This window comes from Orussus abietinus, unplaced genomic scaffold (genome assembly GCF_000612105.2).
Source record: "Orussus abietinus isolate OABI.00-Male unplaced genomic scaffold, Oabi_2.0 scaffold605, whole genome shotgun sequence".
NCBI classification, from domain to species: Eukaryota; Metazoa; Arthropoda; class Insecta; order Hymenoptera; family Orussidae; genus Orussus; species Orussus abietinus.
The window spans coordinates 1040-14306 of NW_019394786.1; positions in this window are offsets into that span (position 1 = coordinate 1040).

The following is a 13267-nucleotide window of genomic DNA, read 5'->3' on the forward strand; positions in this document are numbered from 1 at the left end:
AAAAAAATATGTTGTCTCCATATCGTGAATTTGTTAAGTTGTTCAATTTCGGTAATAGTGATTTTCTTTACATCGAAGCAGGGTATGTTCATCTTTAGTATTTTCGTTGGTGTCAATATTTCTTACAATCTTTTAATTGTGACATAAGAAAATAATTAATCCATGCAAATAGCAGGTATTCTTATGCTCTTCAGTTAAATTATTATATTATTGTTAAAAGGGGTGGCCACCGCTAGTGAGTTTATTTATACGTATATATACATTCATGAAATTACATTCTCATTTAGCCAAAGTCTCAAAATGATTATAACTCGCAATTCATTTCCTCGATCAAAGTTACAATCAAGTTCCATTGTACTTATCCCTGAAAATTATGAAAAATAAGGTTATCTAAACTAATTGCGGTTTTGCTTTGGCAGAGTGCTTGGCATTGTTGATTGCTTAAAAAAAAAGAAATTATGAGTTGCATTTGTAATTATGCCTGTTGCTCAAAATCTACGCCAATCCGCACTGAGATATCGAAGCAAATGGGAATGTGCACAGGCGTCGATAATGACGGTACGGTTATCGTTTCAAGAATTATATTTTAATTCAGTGTATATAAAAACACACCACTTTTTCGGCTGATTCCTTTTGTACCAGAAAACCTTTCAATAGTAAATAGACAGCGATTTCATTTTCCCTTAAATAGTGCACTGGGAGACATCAATGCCCTCCCATCCCGCACAGGCGATGCCGTATCTGCAGAGGAGGCATTCATGTCCACAATGTATACTGGGAGACATCAATGCCCTCCCATCCTGCACAGGCGATGCCTTATCTGGAGGGGAGGCATTCATGTCCACAATGTATACTGGGAGACATCAATGCCCTCGCATCCTGCGCAGGCGATGCCGTATCTGCAGGGGAGGCATTCATGTCCACAGTGTATACTGGGAGACATCAATGCCCTCCCATCTTGCACAGGCGATGCCGTATCTGCAGGGAGGCATTCATGTCCGCCATTGTACACGAGAAGAGCACACGATCTGGCCTAATAGTCTAATTTCCATCCAAAAGAGCTTGATGATTAATCCACCCGTTACAAATGATCTCGGAACGTTGAAACAATATCGAAGGAAGTTGAAAGAAGGGTTCTACTATAATGAATAAAAAAAAAAATAGTAGTTTCAGCATAAGGCGATCTAACAAGTTTTCAACTGATTTCTTATAATGTTTTTCCTTTTTTGGTTAATGTATTTCATCGTTTAACGAGAAGCATCATTATTATAAAATATCATATATGGATACGTGGTTGTACAAGATTGATTGTCATTGGAACGACTTTACTATTGAAGGGTTTACTATTATCATGAAGTTGTATCATTTATTACGTAACGACATAATTGATTTGTAGAATTGTCGAGACCATTAGGTTAAATAGAAAAGGTTGCTTGGATTCAGCGTGGTTTCATTTTGATACACCCATGTGCTTTCGTATTTTTGCAAAAAGAGACACCGCCAGTATCTTGGTAAGCAAAAAACGCTCAAAATTGCGTCGGTCGGGGCCGATACGACGAGCGAAGGTTTGTAGAATCGCAAATATCATCCTAATCTCTTCGGTAGATCATTTTTATTTTTATTTTTCATTAATTGGCGTTCTCAAAAAGTTAAACGTAAAGGTCTAGTCCAACGTCTACGAGTCCCTTACTTGCAGACGGTTTCTTTAATACCTGAAAATAATAGATACATATTATCACGTGCAATTTAGCGCGCGTAAGCGGAAAGAATCGCTGTATTATAAAAATTCATATAGGAGCGTAAGATAAGTGGTTGCAAAATTTAGGAAGTTAATTTAGGCCGAACGTCAACTTCGATTTTTTCAGACCGAAAACTATATACGAATATATACACTTTGATATCGTGTCGTAATCGTTTATTGTCTGAAAGTACTGTTTTGTATAATTTCATGTTTCGAATGTAATGGGTAATTAGTTCATTATCATATCCGACTGAATGTTATCAAAGAAGCTCAAACGGAGAGTTAAATTTCGAGAGTAACGAAACTGCACACGCAGAAAAATGTTTGGTTGAATTAATAACATTTTTTTTTTGGTGCGACCATAGAATTTGGTGGATATATGGACAATCAGATATGGCAACATTCTTTAGTTAAAAACTTTTAGGTGATTGCATAATATATTGTGGTAAGTTACATCAAATATTAAAGTAATTTGGTACGTTTAACCAGAATATTTGTTATACCAGCTGAAATATTTATTAAAATTGGCGAAACAATTTATTTAAGCTATTTTAGTTGATCGAAGAAAAAGAATTTCAAGAAACTAAAATTCGATTCACTCAACAAAAACACTTTCTGAAATGAACCAAATGTGTAATGTAACAATTTTGTTCAGTGAACCAACTTTTCTTTTCTGTGTGCAACAATGTATCAAAGAAAATATTTATGCGGTTATTGTAAAAAAATATTTCACTCTTTAAATGTTGACTTGGTACGACGACTATTAATCATTTATGCATAAAAAATCTATAATCCGGATTTTGTGAAATTAACTCCTGCTTTCCAAGTAAACAATGAAGCATATATTCGGGGGAGCATTGAATTAATCCGCCACCATTTTCGTAAGTTCGAGTCATAATTCATTAATTCAATACACCTTAAACTTTCAGAAATAAACGATCTCGTAGTCAACGTTTTTCAAATTTCTGAGTGCGAAGCACAAGAGGGAACCATAAAGGGTGTCTATTTTACTGATTTACATGCATTGATGATACAACGAAACAAATAGCGCGTAATGGAAGTCGGACCTATTTTACTACCGGAAAGTTGATTTCGTATTCAGGGAAATTTGGAAAATGTCGACGAAACCAGTGATATATATATATGCCCATAATTATGAAAGTGGTCTAAGTCAAAATTAAAAAAAAAAAAATGAGTTTATCAGTTATTTCACGCCATATTATTTCAAACGAAATTAATTCAATGTAATTTCGAAACAAAAAATATATGACTTAGACCACTTTCATAATTATGGGCACATATAATGAGTTTCGATCTGCTTGAGATTCGATTGTTGGGGTTCGACAGTTCTATAATCGATATCGTTTTGCGGTTCTATCATTTCGTCAGGACCAATTATTGTAAACAATTATAAGCAGCATGTTGGAGTCATGTTATATGCAGCATTGTACTTAAATCCTAAAGAGAAATAAATTTACTGTTACTTAGTGTTTGCGAAAGAACTGTGGTGTCGATCGAGAAGAAAACCGGGACAGTCCATTTCATCGAGGAGTACTCGACAATTGATATTCTTTTAGAGTCCCTTGGGTCCATCGATCGGGCTCTTATATTTACGATTAGCGTGTCATATCTAGACTATTAACATAGTACCTAAAGCACTGCAAACGTACATATGCACGAGATAGTGCCTTCCATTATTTTTCAAAAGAGGATTCTTCCGATCTCACGCTGCAAAGGTTGAATTCGGTCAACGCCACAGTTACAAGATGAAATTAAAAGAAATACCTAGCTAAAAGAAATGTAATACATCTTACTATATCGCCCAAACTGGAGATACAACCACGAGAATTAGTACCTATGATTATCGGTAATTACTACTAGGCACAAGTTAGAAGGTCGGAAGAGGGTGGAGGTAACAGAAGGTTTTGCGTAAAATAAAGGTAGATGTATCGCACGCATACTCAAAGCACTGTAAGTATTCAGCAGCCAGCTATTCTAGTTGATCAGTGATAAGCAACACGTTATTTCACTATATCATTTCAATAAAATGGTTGATCATTCAATATTATACGCAGGCGTTTTTCTAAGTAGGAAAATGGTTACGGATTACATACACGGAGTTATGATTTGTGCTCTCACGGTCAACGAGATCCGAAATAGGTCTGAGTTCAAACCATTGCTCATTCATTTTTCATTCCACTTGGTATGAACGCCGCAACAATTGGGATTCATATGGAATAAAGACACCTTGCGGTGCATATATGTCGAGCTAATATTTCATTTTACATTACGTAACGAGGGAGAAAAGTAGGCATTACACACGGGTGTGGGTTAATTGCGAGGGTGGCAATACACGAGACGTAATCTTCTATTGAACTCCCAAGATACGTGTACTATTTTTCATCCTTCCTCCACCGAAAGTCTGACTTTCAGTGCCTGTCGAGCATGGTGAAAATTGCCTATTATGTGCTACTTTACACTTTACCTCCCTCGAGAGGAAAGTAATCACTTTTCGTCCACATAAAGTGGAGTTCGGGAAGGAAAGTGTTGGACAATTCATGGTATATCAATCTCCTGGAATCGACTGAGTGGTGGGTGGGGCGTTTTTAATAATAAATGCCACGTACAACTGAGTGGTTTATAATTGTTTATAACGAATTTGAAAAACAACTACGAAAAAATCTGCAATTTTCGGTTTCACCGGGATGTCACAAGGTCGCGCCATCACTCGACAGGCATTATTCAAAAGCCGGACTTCCAGTTTGCAGGGAGGATGAAGAATGGTTATCGTCCTCGAAAGTTCGGCTTTTAAATGCCTATCGAGTTATTATGAACAATTATGAACCATTCGGTTGTACTTTCAAAGCATTCGCTAATAAAAATTCCCCATGTACCGTCCCGTAAATCCTAACAGATTGTTATACCACCTGTCCAACAATGGTTTCAATCCCAAACGCCACTTGACAGTCTGTGCAACAAGAACGTGGTCACGTCTTCTGCTAAAACATTCATCCAATCAAATTAATTCATTTATGGTGTGAAACTACGTCTGTAACTGCGAATAAGCACTGCAACGCAATTATCTAAAAAGTGGTCCAGTCCCCGTTGTTGTCGAGAATAAATTGGAATCTATTTCTGAAACTGAACAAATGCATGCTTATTACCATGGTTATTAGCATGCATTTAATCAGTTTTTCGGTGTAGTCAACCGGTAAAGAGCGCCAAGCCTCCTTGATACGGAGAAACAGCTGAGCGAAAGTGAAGCTTCCTGGCAAGCCTCCCTTTCATGTAACTCCAAATGCTTTAAATCTGTTTGGTGCCTTGAGAATGTGATGGCCAGCCCATCGGCTTTATACCATTTTTGCTTTCCAGGACGTACAGACACGAGTCCGGGTTATTGTCCTCCTACAAAACCCATTCCTTATTGTTGGCATTGAAGCACTTCTTTACAGACTTTAATAGACGACGCTGATCATTTAATCAGTTTTTCGGTGTAGTCAACCAGTAAAGAGCACCAACCCTCCCTGATACGGCGAAACAGCTGAGCGAATGTGAAGCTTTCTGGCAAGCCTCCCTTTCATGTAACTCCAAATGCTTTAAATCTGTTTGGTGCCTTGAGAATGTGATGGCCGGCTTTATATCATTTTTGCTTTCCAGGACGTACAGACACGAGTCCAGGTCATTGTCCTCCTACAAAAGCCATTCCTTATTGGTGGCATTGAAGCACTTCTTTACAGACTTTAATAGACGACGCTGATAAGCTCTGACCTTTTCTTGAGCCTTCAGATTTTACATAAAAACAGTTCCAAACATCCTACTTCATGCTGATTGAAATGTTCCCAGACATGGCTTTTAACTGGGTGTTCTACTGTGCTGAAGGAAACGACTACTAAGGGCAAACTAAGCTCCTTTGATAGGAACTTATGAGCAGAATGACGCTTCATCAGAGAAGACGACGTTGGAGAAATCGCGATCTATGGTTTTAGCACCCCATGCCTTACGTTTTTCTGCTTGAGCTTCTGAAAGCAGGGGCATCAGCCTTGTGCCACGACACCGGATGTCAGCCTCATCCAGACGTTTCCTTATCGTGTTTAGACTCACATGGTTATTCTTTTTAGCCAATTTAACCTTCGCAGTGCACAGCTATAAAGTGGGGACACGCTTGAACAGTTCGACGATAGCCTTATCATCCTTTATCGTCGTCGCTTGTTCTTCCGCATTCTGACATCCGCTGTTCCTGTGGATCTGTATCGTTATATCCACTTCTGCACAAACTAATTTGATTTTTTCATATACTTAGCAGCCGCTCAGTAGGACATTTTCGGTCCTCGTGGATGCGTACATAGAAAAACCGCCTCAAATATTGTTGGGTATGTCATATTCATAATGAGAGATGTGTGCTCGGCGCAACAGTTGGGCGAAACCACACAGACCACACAGTTATTGCTGCAAAAAGCTTGAGATGTATGTCATGCCACAAAGGAATCAACTTTACGTCAAAACTTGAACAGAAAATGCGACCACGCTCCTCTTAGACAGAGTGTGTGCGGACCGAAAGTGATTACTTTCCTCCCTCGGGAGGTAATGTGTAACGTAGTCCACTTTATGTGGACAGAAAGTGATTACTTTTCACCCTCGGAAGGTGACTCACCACGCTCGACACACACTGTAAAATCGGACTTTCAGTCTAAGGAGAACGAAAAATAAAATGGTTTTAATTCAGAGTATGTCGGATTCTTTCTGCAATGAGTATACGTAGAAGTCGCTACAACGTAGCATTTTATTACAATAAATGTTTGATAGGAGGAGTGAAATTGTGATACGATTATTGAATTGTAAAAATAATTGGATTATGATCTGCTCATCACTGGCGTAGGTATTAGAGAAACGGAATGCAAACACCTCGTGTTACTACGTTTGTAAAAAAGATAAAGAGACATCCGTACATGTAAATTTCGCATCGTGCACATCTCATTATTTAGGGGTAGGCTCGAAAATTCAGGGTATCGGCCATCAGGATATATTCAACTCGACTATATTCACTCATGAGATGTACCACGTGCCTAAAGACCTTGATGCCTGCGTTTTTAAGAGCGAGACAAAGAGAAGCGTCGTGTCGCGGTGTATTGTCGCGGAAGCCAAAACCGATGATGATGATGATGAGAAAATTTCGGGCGGCACTTGTAGAAACGCCACCGAGGGACGTTTGATTAACCAAAAAGCTTATTTTCGGTAGCTTGTAGGTAACGCAACACCTTTCAATCCTTGAGGTGGACGAAAGGCGTCCGTTGTTGGGGGAAACGTTTCGAAGCGCCCGCAAAATCCGCATACGAAGAGTTCTCTTAAAATGTCATAGCTACTTTTAAACGATCGTTTATGATCACCTTATGTTACGTACCTTGCATGTTCATCCTCGGTCGCCGGATGTCAATACGTCATATTTTCGAGCACACTCCTATGAACATCGATCGCTATATAAGCCAGACCGCATCCATTGTCACGACCGAATTGCTAAGAGACTTATCATTGATTAGCTACCACATAAATATATGTATACATATATAAATACGTATATACATATAGCTGACTGTCACCTTAAAGTTATCATTAATACCTAAACTCGATTAGCTGCCGCATAAATATATGTATACATATATAAATACGTATATACATATAGCTGACTGTCACCTTAAAGTTATCATTAATACCTAAACTAAAGTTAATTTCACGTTTAAATGTGGATCGAGCGTAGACATTGACATTCGAGTATCCACGGACATTCACAGCTACACCTACACCTACATCATCACACGCTGACGACGGAACACAAATCATGTAAATAATAATGTTTGTAAGGTTTCGGTTTCTGTCTGGAAGTAATTGTTGTTAATGCTTGCAAGAGTAACGACCAATGGTTTTACTCCCAAATTACGGGATTCGTTCCACTTGTTCAAATACTATGATATACATTTTGAGTTTCCCACGCGCCCCGTTGTTCTTTGAAATGAAAAATCGGGCTCGCGCTAAACCGGGTACTTTCGTTTTGTCTTCTAGCTTTCACGAGACAGTTACTCGTCCCAAAGGTGGTAATAAATACAACCTTTATTGTAATATGAACGAAGAAAAGATGAAAAATAAGAGTGTTTGTTCCTAGATGTATTTATCCGTGATACGCCATTATAGCGATTTTTCGAGTTGACGGCAGCCATGATTTTAGAGAGTCGGTTTTACGGACTCGATTAGGATCATTTGTCGTTTCCTTGAGGTCCTTTTAGGGCAAAATCACCAGATGCTGATATTTGCGTGAAAGGTGAGAGAGGAGGAGTACGTGTACTTTAATTGAATTGCCCTAAGAAGCCCTTCAATGCCTCTGGCTTACGAAAGATGAGGATGTATCGACAAACCTGTAATCAGTTCATTATATATTAATAATGACTAGTGCGACAATGTAATGTAAATCAATAGAAATTATTATTATATCGTAATTATTATGTAATAAATATTGTTGTTATCATAATTGAGCCGTGTGTGATTTTTCACGTACGTAATATGAATAGTGAAATCGCATTGTGTAACGCAGTTTTTCATTTTTTTTCGCATACCCTAAATGGGAGGGACCATCAAGATCCGGTGGGAGGAGGTCATCAACGAGCCCTATCCATAACTGACAACTACCACCTGCGGTAGTGAGGGAAATGACGCTCTACACTACCAACCTTAGGTGGGTTCGAAGGGAAATCCTGTCCATCCACCAGCGGACAACACACAATACTCCCACCTGAACCGCTTCTACTCTGTAACCGACCAGTGATGAGCGTATAATGACACTAAGGGAAATAACGGACGAAGTGTGTTGCGTACATACATCCTGACACATTAGATTCAACCACATGTTTAACCACCTGTGGTAGTGAGGGAAATGACGCTCTACACTACCAACCTTAGGTGGGTTCGAAGGGAAATCCTGTCCACCCACCAGTGGCAACACACAACACCCCCACCTGAACCGCCTCTACTCTGTAACCGTCCAGTGATGAGCGTATAATGACACTAAGGGAAATAACGCACGAAGTGTCTGCCCCAAACACTGGTCCAACTATCACCTATGGTACTGAGGGGAATGGCGTACTATAGATACTAACTTGAGATGCGCACTGGGTTCGAAGGGAAATCTTGGCCACCCACTGGTGGCCAACGCACAACATATTCGCCTGAAGTGCCCTTATCCGGTATCCAACCAGTAATGAGCATGCAATGACACTAAGGGACGCAACGCACGAAGTATCTGCCCTAAACACTGGTCTCGTCGTTGTGAGTACGGAGGGGAAATCTTGTTCATCCACTGGTGGCCAACACACGACCGCACTCAAGGTGCCAGGTGGACTGGACGGTCATGACCCGTTCCAGTCCAAGACTTTACAGAGCTCAGCACACAATCGTTCCTCATAGAGAGCAAGGCCTGTATTTTATATTCGTCAGATATCTTACGTCAACCACTTTGTTCACACTGGTTTGGTTGCACACACGTGTTACCCACTCATTGATGTCTATCGAGGCACACACTGAACTGCCTTCCTCTCGGTTATCCCCATAACGCGGGGGTCGCCTTCCAAAAAGGGGGAAGCGAGACTCCATCGAGACCAGGGACCCTATTCTTGAAGTCATGAGAAAATTCTCGTATGCGGAAAATCTCGCATAATTTATATCGAATGACAGTCAAGAATTCTATTTTTGATTGTCATTCGAGTTGCAATATGCGAGGAATTCCGTATACGAGATTCGTGCGGTATTGCCGCGGTTCGACAGAGATTAATAGCCAATTGCGATGAAGTTTGAAAAGAAAGCTGTAGGCGTGTCTGTAATCCAACACACAGTCAGGTACACATTACCGTACAATTAATTGTTTACTAAAACAGAAACCAAAATGGCAGATAAAGAAGCGTCGGAACGAGGATACTTTAATGGAGAACCGAAGAATTATCTTATTGTTAAGTAATGAATTTTCGTCCTGAAGGGTCGGCATTGCTTATTGAGGTATTAGTACAGTGTTTTGCTAAGTAACTTTAATTACAGAATTCATGGGGAAACACCCAGAATTACGAAGAGGAAAGTCTTAGCCACTTTTTCCCACAAGCAAGTCCAAAAGCTATGGGAGGAGGTGACGGAACAGTTAAACGCGATTCCGGGCGTTGTAAAGGAATGGAAACAATGGAGAAAGGTACGTACGCATCACATCTATGGACGACTCAAGGTATTTGTACACAGGAGAAAAATTCTGAATCCTTGCAGAAGGATGAATACTTTTTTTTCAATGCATTGATCAGCAAATACTATTTCCAATTATCAATACTGTCATCATCCGATAAAACATGTATTTGGTGCGAAACATTGCAGACAGACTCCGAACTTTAACCAAAGCGAAAAGTGCAGCGATTTTGAAGTATGCGCAAGAAACTGGCGGTGGATCTTCTGGCCAAACATTATCACAATTTGAAGAGAACGTTTTAACATTAATAGGTACAATGGCTGCGGAAGGTCACCAAACCATTAAAAAATCCACCGGAAATTTTGTAAGCAATCATTTTTATATTTTACTATCACTCTTTACAGAAAATATAAAGTGTAGAAAATATAGGATTGAATGTGAAATTAAAGTCCTTTCTTGGGAATAACAGCAACATCTGATAATAAATCAGACAATTTCCATTTTTTATTATCAATTATTCACTCCTTGAATTTGTTCTTATCGATGTCGTTTCCTTGACAGGACTGGGGTGATGATTCAGAAAGTTACGAAATCGAATACATGGATGAGTATATAAATGCCAGCGTAGTACATGTCGAAGAAGATAAGGAAAACCAAGATGTCAATAACAATGATAAGAAGTCGATAAATACAGAAACAGTAACGACAGAAAAGTTCCCGACAACTTATAATACCTCAGTAAAAATTCCGAGAAAAAATGTAAAATCCCGGAAAAGGGCATCCCGAAAACAAGTGCAGCAAAAAGATTTGAAAAATGGATAAACCATACGAAGAAATTAGCCGTAATTTCTCAACAACAATACGATGTGAACAAAAATTATTCTTGCATTACAGGAAAATAATTACTGTCGTTCCAAATATAAGAATCATGAGTGCTTCCAGAATATCGGGAATTGACATTTATTATTTTCAGATCTGGGCCACATATCTGAAAATTAGATTTCAATAGCATCATCTACATAAATGTCTGGTTAATTTTAGAATTTTATTTTCCGACCAACTGGTCGTTAATCAGGTGATATTCTTTTCCATTAAGGTAAATACGTTCCGGAAATTGTTGGTCGTCTTTTGAAAGTGGGAAAATCGCTACATGTGTACAATCTATGCAACCAATAACTCCAGGAAAGCGGTGTTCCATCCAAAATCTGTAAAAGTAAACTAAATGTAGTCGAATATGTATAGACATGACTATACAAAATATAAGTTTTCCCTCAGCTGTTACGCAACTGTTCTGCCTAATCAGTCGATTCGAATACAACACTTTTTTTAAGGGTATTAGACCAAACTGTCCGAAACATTGACACGTCACTCCTGATCATCTAAGAATTGTCCTAGCACATTCAAAATTTGGATTTTTGGACAAAATTTGTTAACTTAGCCCAGACTAGAACCAAAATGGCGTCGAGTTCTCATATTTCGATCAATATTATTACGTAGACACCCTCCGTACAATAACGTAGGGAAAAACCCATTTTTCGATCACCGGAGCTAGCCATGGAAATCCGAATATGGAAACGCGATTAGGAAACTCTTGCGAAAGGATCCAACAAGTTCATCGGCCAAACGGCTCCAAAAGTCATCGATCGACCCGGGGCGAACAATCTGATGACTACGCAACGCATCAGCACGACCCAGAAACGCCACCCTCACCTGGGCCCTAGGAAACCCCCACCAATTGGAACACCCTGCTAATAAAACCAGCAGCCAGATCGAGTCGACATGTTAGTTAGTCTTATGTCTCAAGTCTTCAATCAAGTGTCATATCGTCGGTCATCACTGACTTCGAGTGGAGCTCCGGGTCCCCGGTATTCCGTTCCTAGCGAGTCAGAGACCGAGATCGCCGGACTCCCTGTCAAGGACTACTATCCTGCGAGCTGCAGTAGTGCCACCCGGTACTCCAGCGATCCTACCACCGAGTCAGACCAGACGGCGGCACTGCGACTTCCGTTGGACGGGAGGCTTCTAGGAGACCTCCAACCCTAGGGCACGCCACGGGACGAAGGTGTTCACGCACAGTCATCCGGCTGGGTCGATCACCCGGTAAGAAGGCTGGAATTCATTGGAATTAAACATTTTAATTCCAGTGAATACCTGATTTTTCCACTGCCCTTCATTCCATTGGCGATAAAAGAAAAAAGCAAAATCTAATTCCTATCAATTCACTCTGAAAAATAGAGAGGAATGGGATTCAAAGGAATTTAAAAATACGAGAATAGGAATAGGCAAAGGAATATGAATCTCAATACTCTTTGTGGAAGTGAGACAAATTTTTTTATTTACACGGAAAAAAAGAAAAAAACGAAAAAATTCGATTTTTATGATTACGTACGTTATACTTAAGTTCCTGTCAATGTCCTCATATATTTCTACCTTAAGTAGTAAAATAATATTTGATGCTTAAAGGGATGCTTTCTCGATGATAACTTCCCTTTTCCCTCTCCTTCGAGAAGGGGTAGGGTCATTATAACATAAATGCAAGGAATAATAACAGGTCTTATATGCAAACGAGCTGTCTGCATGGCCATCTGGTGGTTCTGTCGAAACTAATGGTGCCAAACCATTGTTTCCGTAATTATATAAGCAAGTTTAGAGTAACCTTGTAATATGTAAAATCTTACTATAATTGTGGTTACAGCTACCAGATAAACCTTGTATCTTATTATAGTTATTATAAGCTGTTCATAAAGTTAATATTACCATTTGAAATGTTGATTACTACTGCACATTTTAAGCCCAGCGCCATGGACACAGTACCTATTGGCAAGGTTACGTTTATCATTCTATGTGGTCAATTTCACTATTTGTGCGGTTTCATTTACCACAGTACTTTGACCATGTCGCTATAGTAATTATAACAAAATTATTTCTTTCCGTGTATTGACATTAAAGGCGTAACTAATTATTGCGTAATTTACAATGGCAATTTTTTACAATTCTTTCCAATGATACCTTCTCCTCACTTTTGCACATAAAAGATGTGAAATTTTATGTTTATTTAGTAATTACTTTTTAAAATGCATGAGGTTTAATCAAATTTATATTTGGAATTCAGGAGAAAACAATACATATGAAACCAATCTCAAATATTGAAGTTCAACTACTTAATCTCTCGGGTATATAAAGTGGAACTGATTTAAATTTGAACTTATAAACTTATATTCCAAAAAAAGAATTCAAGGCAATTGAATGTACAAATTTTTTAAAGGAATTGGACGGAATTAGGCATTCCTATAATGTGTTCCTCTGAACGGAATACAAAA